At 40.4% G+C, this 11,136-nt stretch overlaps 1 non-coding gene across 1 annotated transcript; it reads left to right on the forward strand.

Annotated features, from left to right (window-relative positions):
• The first annotated feature begins 5,212 nt into the window (after nt 1-5,212).
• On the forward strand, nt 5,213-5,319 carry LOC115833401. The gene has a single exon (XR_004028837.1). It is a non-coding gene; the product is annotated as a U6 spliceosomal RNA (small nuclear RNA).
• The last annotated feature ends 5,817 nt before the right edge of the window (nt 5,320-11,136 follow it).

Genomic DNA, 11,136 nt, shown 5'->3' on the forward strand with positions numbered 1-11,136 from the left:
TCAACATTCAGCCCCTCTCCCTTCCCTGGATGAGGGCAGTGAGGAGATTGAAGGTGAGGAGATCATGTGGTTGGTTCCCCTGGCAACCAGCCCCCATCCTGAAACTATCCAGGAGCCCCCAGCCAACAGTAATCTCACTAACATACAAAAAGACATTTACCACTTAAAAGATTCCAGGAGTTTTAGGAGCTATGTGCCTGGAAACTAGCCAAAAACCAAATCTACATATATCTTATAAATCACAATAACACAGTCCACCTCCCCTTTTTCAAACACAGATTCTTTACATCAAAATGATCATATAAGTCAAAAGATACTGGCACGTTCAGTCCCATTCAGTCATTAACATAGTCATGCACTGCATAATGATGTTTTGGTCAACAAGGAACAACATATACAAGAATGGTCCCCTAAGATTATAGGTGAGCTGAAAAATTCGTATCATCTAGTGACACTGCAGCCATCATAATGTCCTAGTGCAATTGCTTTATTTTTTATAAATGTGATGTAGCCTAACTGGACAGTGTTTCTAAAGTCTACAGGAGTGTACAGTAATGCCCTAGGCCTTCACATTCACTCACCTCTCGCTCACTCACTCACCCAGAGCAACTTCCAGTCCTGCAACCTCCACTCATGTCAAGTGCCCAATACAGGGATACCATTTTTTAAATCTTTTATACCATAATTTTTACTGTATTTCTTCTATTTTTAGATATATTTAGATACACAAATACTTAGCATTGTGTTATAATTACCTAAAGTATTCAGTACAGTCATATGCTGTACAGGTTTATAACCTAGGAGCGATAGGCTATACCATATAGACTAGTTGGGTAGTAGGCTACACCATCTAGGTTTGTGTAAGTACGCTCTAGGGTGTTCGCACAATGATAAAATGGCCTAATGACACATTTGTCAGAAATTATCCCCGTCGTTAAATGACACATGGCTCTAATGAGTCCAGTCCATTATCATGTCTATGAAAATGTCTCCCAGGGTGGGGCCACTCAGGTTTGCAGGCTTCCAAACCTCACAATAACTCCTTTGAGAGGTTTGCAATGAAGGAACATAAGGAGCTATAGCTGGGAGGAAATCTCTTTTCTTCCCTCTTTAAAACATGGATGGAGAACATCACACATGAAGGCTTAATCCTGCCCTTCCTTAGATTCTTGTCACACCTATTTAGCAATGATGCTGTTCTTATTTTATGGATACAGGTCAGAGTACTTATCAAAAGGTACCATACTAAGGCAGAGCATTTTTTCTGAGGCATTTAGAAACTACCAAAGTTTAGTTTCACCAGTGATTACATTAACAAATACTTTCCATCTGCTAAAATAGTTTTGCGGCCTGGCAAGGTGGCTCACGCCTGTAATCCCAGCACTTTGGGAGGCTGAGACGGGCGGATCACGAGGTCAGGAGTTCGAGACCAACCTGGCCAACATGGTGAAACACCGTCTCTACCAAAGATACAAAAAAATTATCCGGGCGTGGTGGCACGCGCCTATAATCCCAAGTGCTCAGGAGGCTGAGGCAGGAGAATCACTCGAACCCGGGAGGCAGAAGTTGCAGTGAGCCAAGATCCCGCCATTGCACTCCAACCTGGGTGACAGTGTGAGACTCCATCTAAAAAAATACAGTTTTGCAAAGCTATCTCCAACTTCTGGCATTTCTTTTTTTTTTTTTGAGACGTCTTGTTCTGTCTCCCAGGCTGGAGTGCAGTGGCGCAATCTCGGCTCACTGCAAGATCCGCCTCCCGGGTTCACGCCATTCTCCTGCCTCAGCCTCTCCGAGTAGCTGGGACTACAGGCGCCCGCCACCACGCCCGGCTAATTTTTTTTTTTGTATTTTTAGTAGAGACGGGGTTTCACCGTGGTCTCGATCTCCTGACCTCGTGATCTGCCCGCCTCGGCCTCCCAAAGTGCTGGGATTACAAGCGTGAGCCACCACACCCGGCCTGGCATTTCTAATACAATATTATTTTTTAAAAACCTGCCCTTTCTCCAGACTATAGAACATTTCTACTTTCTGTGTGCAATCTGAGGTTTCATTTGTTTTCTTCTGAATTTGTTTTCTTCTGAATTTGTTTTCTGCAGCAAAACTCATCAGAAACAAAAAAAACTTACTATTATATATTTTTGTAAGGCAGTTTAAGATTGTGGTTGTTAGTCCTTGGCTTATACGATTCAGACCAAAGATCTGAATCAAAGGAATGGCAGAAATTCTGGTTCTAGTCCTAATTTCAAAATGCAGAATAGGAACACACAGACTTTATTGTATTTTGAAAACTTTGAAACTAAGGGATCAAACAATATAGCTGTGCATATTCCCAAAGAGTTTTAGTAAGTGCATATCTCTAGGCAAAATTCTGTTTATTCTGGCTTAGCTAAGCAGGCTATTTGGAATGCAGAACATGGAGGGCAGCTAGTTCATCATTTCAGGCTCTTGCCATCTGCTTCTTCCTCATGCCCTCCTCTCTCCTGGCCCTCTCCTCTTCTTTTCTCCTTTCTACTTTTCTCTTTTTCTTTTTTCCCTCTTTTCCTCTCTCCTACTGATGTTCCTCTTTTCCATTAGTGGAAATTAATATATTTTTGCATCACTGGCTGTCCTTATTTTTAAAATACTGGGACATCCTCTCTTCACAGTACATTTTTCATTAGTTTTTTGGCTTCAGAATAATATTTTCCATTATGTCACTTGTAGATTAAACTTGCAAGTTTGTAAGCTTACTTTTTAAAAGTGCTTATGACTTAAAAAAAAAAAAAGTCACTGTTCAGTTGCCTGTAGGCAGAGTTTTACTGTTTTGCAGCAGACTGATTGCCCTTCACAGAAATGAATTTCCAGCTTTAAGACGACTGGTTCCTTATACTCGTCGGCTTAAAGACTAAATCCACCTCATAATCCTAAGTGGTAGGTCTACTTACTTCTCCCACTTTCTCATTGTTTTGATAACTGCTTTTGAACCTAGGCTAGACAATGTTTTTTAAGGTTCCTTAGAGTCTCTATTTTTATAACCTGTGCTTAATTTATACCTTTGCTTGCTATATTGGTGCTGACATGGCCACAGGCATCCATCCAGATCTTTATTTCACAGGCATTTCCTGAGATCCATTTTGTACTCAACGCTGCAGATATGAAAACAAGCAAGACACAGTGTTTCCTGCCCTCAAATCTATTGACAGGGCAGACCAAAAAAATTAAAAATAGTCATAAAGCGTGGGCTTTCTCTCAGACTACTGGTAGAAATGTGAATTGATGCAATCCTTTTTGGAAGTGAAGTGCCTGAGATTACTAGCTGTCTCCTAATATTCACTGTCCCCTCTTTCAGTGGTAATGGAACCCCCAAGTTGTAGCTGGGCACGTGGCCACACAAAACAAATACTACAGTTCTGAGTGTCTTTTCAGCTATATGTGGCAGGGTATTAAGTTCTGGTCTAAGAGATGTAAATGGAAGTGTTATCTCCAATCCCTTAAGTCAGGCCTTCAAAGAGAATAGACCTTTTCTCCCCTTACCTGTTGTTCCTTTCCTCCAGCCTGCTTGTTAGAATGTGGTCTTGGCATTGAGCCACCTTTGATCAAACAAATGAGGGAAACACCCTAGGCACGGCAGAACAAGTTGAGAGTGGCCCAAGGCCCTTGTTGGCCTCATGCAATAAAGGTGCGTACTTTTCATGCAGCCCTGGCTGGATTAGCTATCCCCACACAGTCATGTGAGCGCAACATAAACCACTGTCTTTTTAAAGCAGAACCTGTAATCTAAAACTAATTAGAGGAGTATTGAAAAATGCGTATCAAAACACTTTAAAAGTTCATATCCTTTTAGGCCAGCCACAGTGGCTCACACCCGTAATCCCAGCACTTTGGGAGGCCGAGGCGGGCAGATCACTTGAGGTCAGGAGTTTGAGACCAGCCTGGCCAACACGGTGAAACCCTGTCTCTACAAAAATACAAAAATTAGCCAGGCATGGTGGTGCACGCTTGTAGTCCCAGCTACTTGGGAAGTGAGAGAATTGCTTGAACCTGGGAGGCGGAGGTTGCAGTGAGCTGAGATCACGTCACTGCACTCCAGCCTGGGTAATAGAGCCAGATCTTGTCTCAAAAAAAAAAAAAAGTTCATATCCTTTTAACCCCAAATTTCCAGGTAATCAAAGAAGTATGTGCTTCTACAGTCTCTTTTCCACATAACCTTTGAGTCTGAAGCTCCTGCAGCATTCTTATGAAGGGCCACATTTAGCTTATATAGCACTTCCTTTGGCTAAAGCCTCTGACCAAGTACCTGGGAAATAAACCATACTCAGCCACCCCACTTGCAAATATTACAACCACAAAATGTTGAAGTAGACATTTTTCACAGGGACAAAAATACAATATGACAATACTTCAATGTCCCCCTTTGAGGTTTTCAAAGTCCTGAATGTTGTAAACAAGAGGATATAAGTGGGCCAGGCACTGTGGCTCATGCCTGTGATCCCAGCACTTTAGGGGGCCTAGGCAGGCAGATCACTTGAGGTCAGGAGTTCGAGACCAGCCTGGCCAACATGGTGAAACCCTGTCTCTGCAGACGGGTGCCTGTAATCCCAACTACTCAGGAGGCTGAGGCAGGAGAATTATTTCAATCAGGAGGCAAGGTTGCAGTGAGCCAAGGTTGCACCACTGCACTCCAACCTGGGAGACAGAGCAAGACTCTGTCTCAAGAAAAAAAAAAAAAAAAGATATAAGTGCTGGAGGACCCTCTATGGCTTTCTAGTGATTCTGCTGCTATGAGCTGCTCACAGGTGCCATAGCACTTCTTCCACCATCATGAGTTGTTGCCATAGTTTTCCGAATGCTGTTCTGGCAGTGCACTCACACGGCTTTAATCTTTTGCTGTCTCCACATTTTCCAATGACTGGCAGCTCACTCCACATGCTTTGGTTATTATCAGAATATCCTGAAATTCAAGTTTTCTCTCAATGAATCATGTTATTTCTATCAACAGTGTACACTGTTCTTCCTGCAAAAGTGCTAGATAAAGAAGATAGCTGATTCCATAACCAAAGATTAATCACTGCTGGATGAGCAAAGTCAAGCATGCCAGGGAAAGAGAACTATGTGGAGTAGAATCATTTCAAAGAACATAGCCTTGTCTTCCATTTTAAAGCATCAATGGAGGGTTAGAATGACTAGCACCTCTTACCCTCTAGCCCCACTTTACTCCTTAGAAAAGGGTGGGGTTCTCACTTTAGCAGCACATATACTAAAACTGGGATGATACAGATAAGATTAGCATAGCCCTTGGACAAGGATGACACATAAATTCTTGAAGCATTCCATTAAAAAAAAAGATTTTTTAAAAAAGTTGGGGCACTCTTAGGGAGGTCCTAAGCCCTCCTTATTTTCTTAATACTTACAACCAGAAGACAATGAAGTATATGTACAAATTTTCATATGCAAACACTTTCTTGGCTTCCACTATCTATGACCATGGCTTAAATACAGATGTAGAAATAGAGGCCAGAGAAGTTAAATGATGTTCCATCAATCTTCTTTCATTCTAGTTTGTGTATTTAAGTATTGCCACTGTGATCATTTTTCAGCTTTGCAAAAATTTCAGCTCACAGACTTGTCTGTTTTTACTAAATCCATCAGCCAGATTTTGCTTTTTCCTCTTCTTTATTAAATTGAGATCAGCTTGCATTCCCCAAACTAAACTTGTTCCTATGCCTTATTATAACTTCCTAACAAAATCCCAATTCTGGATGAATCGAACTCTCAGATTTTTTCTGTGCTTGTACCTGAGCAGGTGAGTGCCCATGAAAGAAGTCCCACCGTAGATTAGTTCCATGATAAGTGCATGACATTTCATTTTAAACAAGCCCACAGTACTACCTCAGAAGCCCTATTACTTGTCTCTGTTCAACTTCATTCCATTACTGACCATTACAAACCTTTTCCATTCTCTTAAATCGTCTCATCCCTTCTCCCCTGATCTCAGCACATGAGCTTGCCTCTTACTTTGAAAAACAAAATCAAAACCATCAGATGGAAATTCCCTCATTTTTCTGATTTGAAACAAGAATCTTTCCACATTCTCTCTTCTTTCCCTCCTGCTCCTCATGTCTGTTTTGAATTCTAACCCTGCTCACACTTTCAAAAATGTTACACTCATTTTTTTCATCTCTCTTATATATCTTCCACGTACATAAGATGTATGTATGGATACACGCATCTCAGCTAAATACATCTCATTCACTTTTAAACCTGTTCATTTCTCCCTGACCATAAATATAGAAACAAATTACCTTGCCTACATATTTGTCTGCAGCTACTGCCCCAATACTCCCATCTTCTTCACAGCCAAATTTCCAGAAACTTCCCCTCTCGCTCTTCATCACTCCATTTCCTTCTGGGTTCTTCCTTCACCTCACCACCAATCCATGGCTCTACTGAAACAGATCCCACTAGAATAAATAATGACCTCCATGTTACTGAATCTAATTAATATTTTAATCCCAATCTTATTTATATTTCAGCAGCATTCACCTGTTTATCATCATCCTTCTTAAAACACTTTTCCCTTGGCTTTTCTGACACCTGTTTCCCAGTTTTCTTTCTACCTCTCTGGTCACTTTTTCATTTAATTTTCAGGCTTATCCATTACTTATCCTAATAGTAAATGTCAGAGTTCTTTGAGGTTTGGCCCAAGGCCTTCACCTCTTCTGATTCTATATCCTCCCTATGTAATTTTATCTGCCCCGACAGCTTCCATTATCCTCTATATACCAATGACATCCAAACATATATCTCTGATATACTTTGGATATTTGTCCCCTCCTAATCTCATGTTGAAATCTGATCCCCACTGTTGAAAGTGGGGCCTAGTGAGAGGTCTTTGGGTCATAAAGGCAGATCCCTCATGAATGGCTTGGTGCTGTCCCCTTGGTAATGAGTCAGTTCTTGCTCTATTATTAGTTCACGTAGATATGATTGTTAAAAAGAGCCTGGCACGTTCCTCCTCACTCTCTCTTCTTCCCTCTCTTGCATGTGACACACCTGCTCCCACTTTGCCTTCCCCCATGATTGAAAGCTTCTTGAGGTCCTTACCAGAATCTGATGCCAGCACCATGCTTCTTGTACAGCCTACAGAAACATGAACCAAATAAACTCTTTTATCTATTAAACTACCCAGCCTCAGGTATTCCTTTATAGCAACACAAAACAGACTGAGACAATCTCCCATGTGAACTATTCTTCTAGCTCCAGAGATGTATATCTAATTGCTTTTTAAATATCTTCAATTGGAAGTCTCAAACATATGTCAAATGCAAAATGTCAAATGCCAGAATCATGATCTCCCACTTGAAAACAGGTGTTCTTGCAGTATCCATTCAACAGTAGAAGCCAGAGAGTTACCCTAGACATCTACGCACCACCATAGCCAATCCATAGTCAAGTCCTGTCCATTTCTCAAATATCACTCATCAGTCACCAAAGGATTTTTCTCAATAATATTTTTAAGCTATATAATTAACACACTTATCAAAGAAAAGCATGGAGAAGAAAGTATATCTTCCTTGGAACAGTACTAAATTTCTGCTTAGTCAGATTATCTTAAAGTATCTACAAAATCCTTCAATACATGATTTCAAATTACTGATGGATGATATAATTCAGTTTTCTCTGTTTCAGAGAACATGAAATCCACGAAGATTACAAATACCCAAAACATTAACACAACTTTTTTTTTTGAGACAGGGTCTCACTCTGTCACCAAGGCTGGAGTGCAGTGGCACAATCTTGGCTCACTGCAACATCCATCTCCCAGGTTCAACCAATTCTCCTGCCCCAGCCTCTCGACTAGCTGGAATTGCAGACACCTGCCACCTGCCTGGCTAGTTTTTGTATTTTTAGTAGACACAGGGTTTCACCATGTTGGCCAGGCTAGTCTCAAACTCCTGACCTCAGGTGATCCGCCAGCACCTCCCAAAGTGCTGGGATTACAGGTGTGAGCCACCACGCTCGGCCAACCCAACTTACCATCTTCCTTTTCTTTATTTCCTTTATCAAATTCTAGGATGACTTCCCAAGCCAGAAACCTAGAAGTCATCTTAGATTCCTCTCTCTCATTTATCCTCAGCCACCATTTCATGCACATACACAGTATCCTAAAGATTCTAAGCATCTTTGCAGTCCATCTGTGTCACTCCTTTTTCACTGCCACGACAGATTCTAGCCATCACCATCTCTTGCCTAATCAACAGCAATAACCACCTAATGCATTTTCCATCTTACAATAAGTCAGGTTCTGGTCATTCTCACACTGTAGCTAGTATGACCTTCTAAAAAGTCAAATAAGTTCAAATTTTTCATTGGTTTCCCATTGCTCTACAGAATAATTTGTAATAATGCACAATTCAATGTGCTTCTGGTGTGACAGTGTTTTTCTAAGCACTTCACTGTATTAATTCACTTAGTCCTTACTATGGTATTATGATGTAGGTACTGATGTTATCACATTTTACTAATATAGAAACTGTGACATAGAGAAGCTACATGATTTCCTTGGGGTCTCATAGCTATCAAGTGATGGAGCCAAAATTCAAAGCCTGGCAATGCCATTTCAGAGTTTGTGCCTTTAACCTCTATATTGTGTTGTCGTATAAAACAACATACAAAATGTTTAGCATGGCTAGCAATACTTTTCCACTTTTAGACTCATCTTCTACTTATAGGTCTTGAAAAGTTGGGTCTTATTTTGTCTCTAAACCTTTTCCCACTGATGTCAATACTGCTTTACCTAGTCTAGTCATTTAGATTTAGCTCAGGTACCACTTCATTCTATAAGCTTTCTCTATTCTCTCCCCCAGATTGCACTGTGAGTCTCCTCTGTACTCTCTACTAAAATATAAGTGAATAAAATTCTGCAATATTTTAAAAGGCGCTCACCATTTAGTGAAAAGGACAGTCTTCTAACCAGACAAGTACGTGGCTACATTATTTTGAGACAATCATTTGTGGTTAGCTCTGTTTTTTCTCTTTTTCATCCCGTTTCTAGAAGATAAATGGGCCTGTTTATTGTTTCTTACCCAAGGGAATTCCTCCTCCCCTATTGCCACTTGTCCACACTTCCCTTCCTGGCTTTAATTTTTCCAAAACCCAGACTCATGGAGACATTATGCTCTCTCATATCAGTGAGGATCTCAAGAGAACAGATGAAATTCCTTTTAGAGCGCTGAGAGATGGAAAAGGGACACAGACTTTAGACAAAAAGAAGACAGGAGTCTGAAAGGAGTTGGTGGTGGCAGGGAAAATAGGGAACAGCTCAACATTTGATGGCAGCCTAAAACAGGGGCAAAAGCTCAGAAAAGTTTCAATGAGTGTGCTGAGCCTGAAATACAGGGGACCCAAACTCAGCAGTGATCCAGTCCCCCAAGCTCCCAAGCACAGCATAGGAGCAGCAGCAGCAAACATGAAAGGACCATTCCAGGTGGAGACAAAATGGGGTATCAGGGAGTTGACAGAAGATTAATGATCAATAGCCAAAAGGGCCTCCCCAATACTGATGGTCTCCAACTTACAATGGTTCAATTTACAATTTTTTGACTTTATGATGGTGCAAAACCATCACATTTTGATATACGTTGAATTTTGATCGTTTCCCAGGCTAGTGATAGGCAGTTACATGAGATAGTCAACACTTTATTATAAAATAGGCTTTCCGTTACATGATTTGCTAAACTGTAGGCCAATGTAAGGGTCCTGAGAACGTTTATGGGAGGCTAGGCTAAGCTATGATGTTGGTAGGTTAGGTGTATTAAACACATTTTCAGCTTATATTTTCAACATACAATGGGTTTATTATAACCTCATCATAATTTGAGGAGCACCTGTGTTTTGGTATAGCCTAAGGCCTCAAAATATTTGCATAACTCAACAGGAGGCTTGAGTATTGACTAAAATTGTGTATCTTACTTTCCTGGCAGAATGTTGACTACAGGATAGCTCATCAGAACATTTTAAAATGTGAAATTTCTTGCATATCCATTTGTGGACTAGATTCATACTAATGTCACTTATAATACAATGTAGTAAGTTCCAGGAAAGAGGCAAGCACTTAGAAGCACAGAGGACAGGTACTCAATCTGGTCTTGGGAATGGTGGTCAGGTAATTAAATAAATGCAGAGTTGATAAAGTTTAATGAATTCAGGGATCTACAAATAGTTTGTTTTGGCTGCAGTATAAGGTGTACATAGGCATGCCTTTTGAGCCATTAAAAGACTTTGGACTTCATCCTGAGAGCTATCAGTTAGTACTGAAGGATTTCTAAACCTGAGGGATATATCCAGTAGACAGCTCAGTTTAACACATATAAACTGCAGGAATAGGGCTTTTGCCACCCTTGAAAGAACAGATCTGAGGGGGACAAGAAAGGAGACAGAAGCAACAAGTTAGGAGACTTTTAAATAGTTCAGGATAGAGATAATGAAGGCCCATACTACAAAAATAGTAATGTTCTAAAACAGAGGGAACACATAACATATATTAAGAAGGTAAAATGGACAGGCTTTAGTGATCAGTTGAAAAAAGAGAATAGAACTGGAGAGATTATAGAGATATTTGGACCACTGAATTTGCACGTAGCATTTGCAATAGAGTAGTTCACAAATGAGACTACAGAGTGACCAGAAAAGTAGGAGGAAGGAAAGGATAAAGTGGTATCACAGAAACTAATGAAGCAGAAGATTTCAAAGAGAGAGTATTCAAAAGCAAAGTGCCTCACATGTCAAAAAATTTGGGGGCTTGGGAAAGTAGGACAAGAATTGAAATGTGTCTGTTACATTTGGAAATAAGAAGTAATTAGCCACCTTAGTAAAGGCAGTTACATGTGTGGACCACTTTTTATTGAAGCCTTGTTATATAGGTTGTACAGAACTTGGTTATACAGGGAATGGTCAAGAAAAGGTGTCTCTTTTATTTACTTTTTATTTTTATTTTTGTCGTGAAAAGAACTAAGTGGGAGGAAAATGTTAAAAAAATACAGAGAAGAAAGAGGATAATTATGAAAAGAGACCCTGAGAAAGCGAGAGGACAGCATGGGCTCTAAATCACAGACAAATTGAACTTGGACTGATAGAAGGCTAGTTTTTCCTCTCAGA

Source organism: Nomascus leucogenys, chromosome X (assembly GCF_006542625.1).
Source record: "Nomascus leucogenys isolate Asia chromosome X, Asia_NLE_v1, whole genome shotgun sequence".
NCBI classification, from domain to species: Eukaryota; Metazoa; Chordata; class Mammalia; order Primates; family Hylobatidae; genus Nomascus; species Nomascus leucogenys.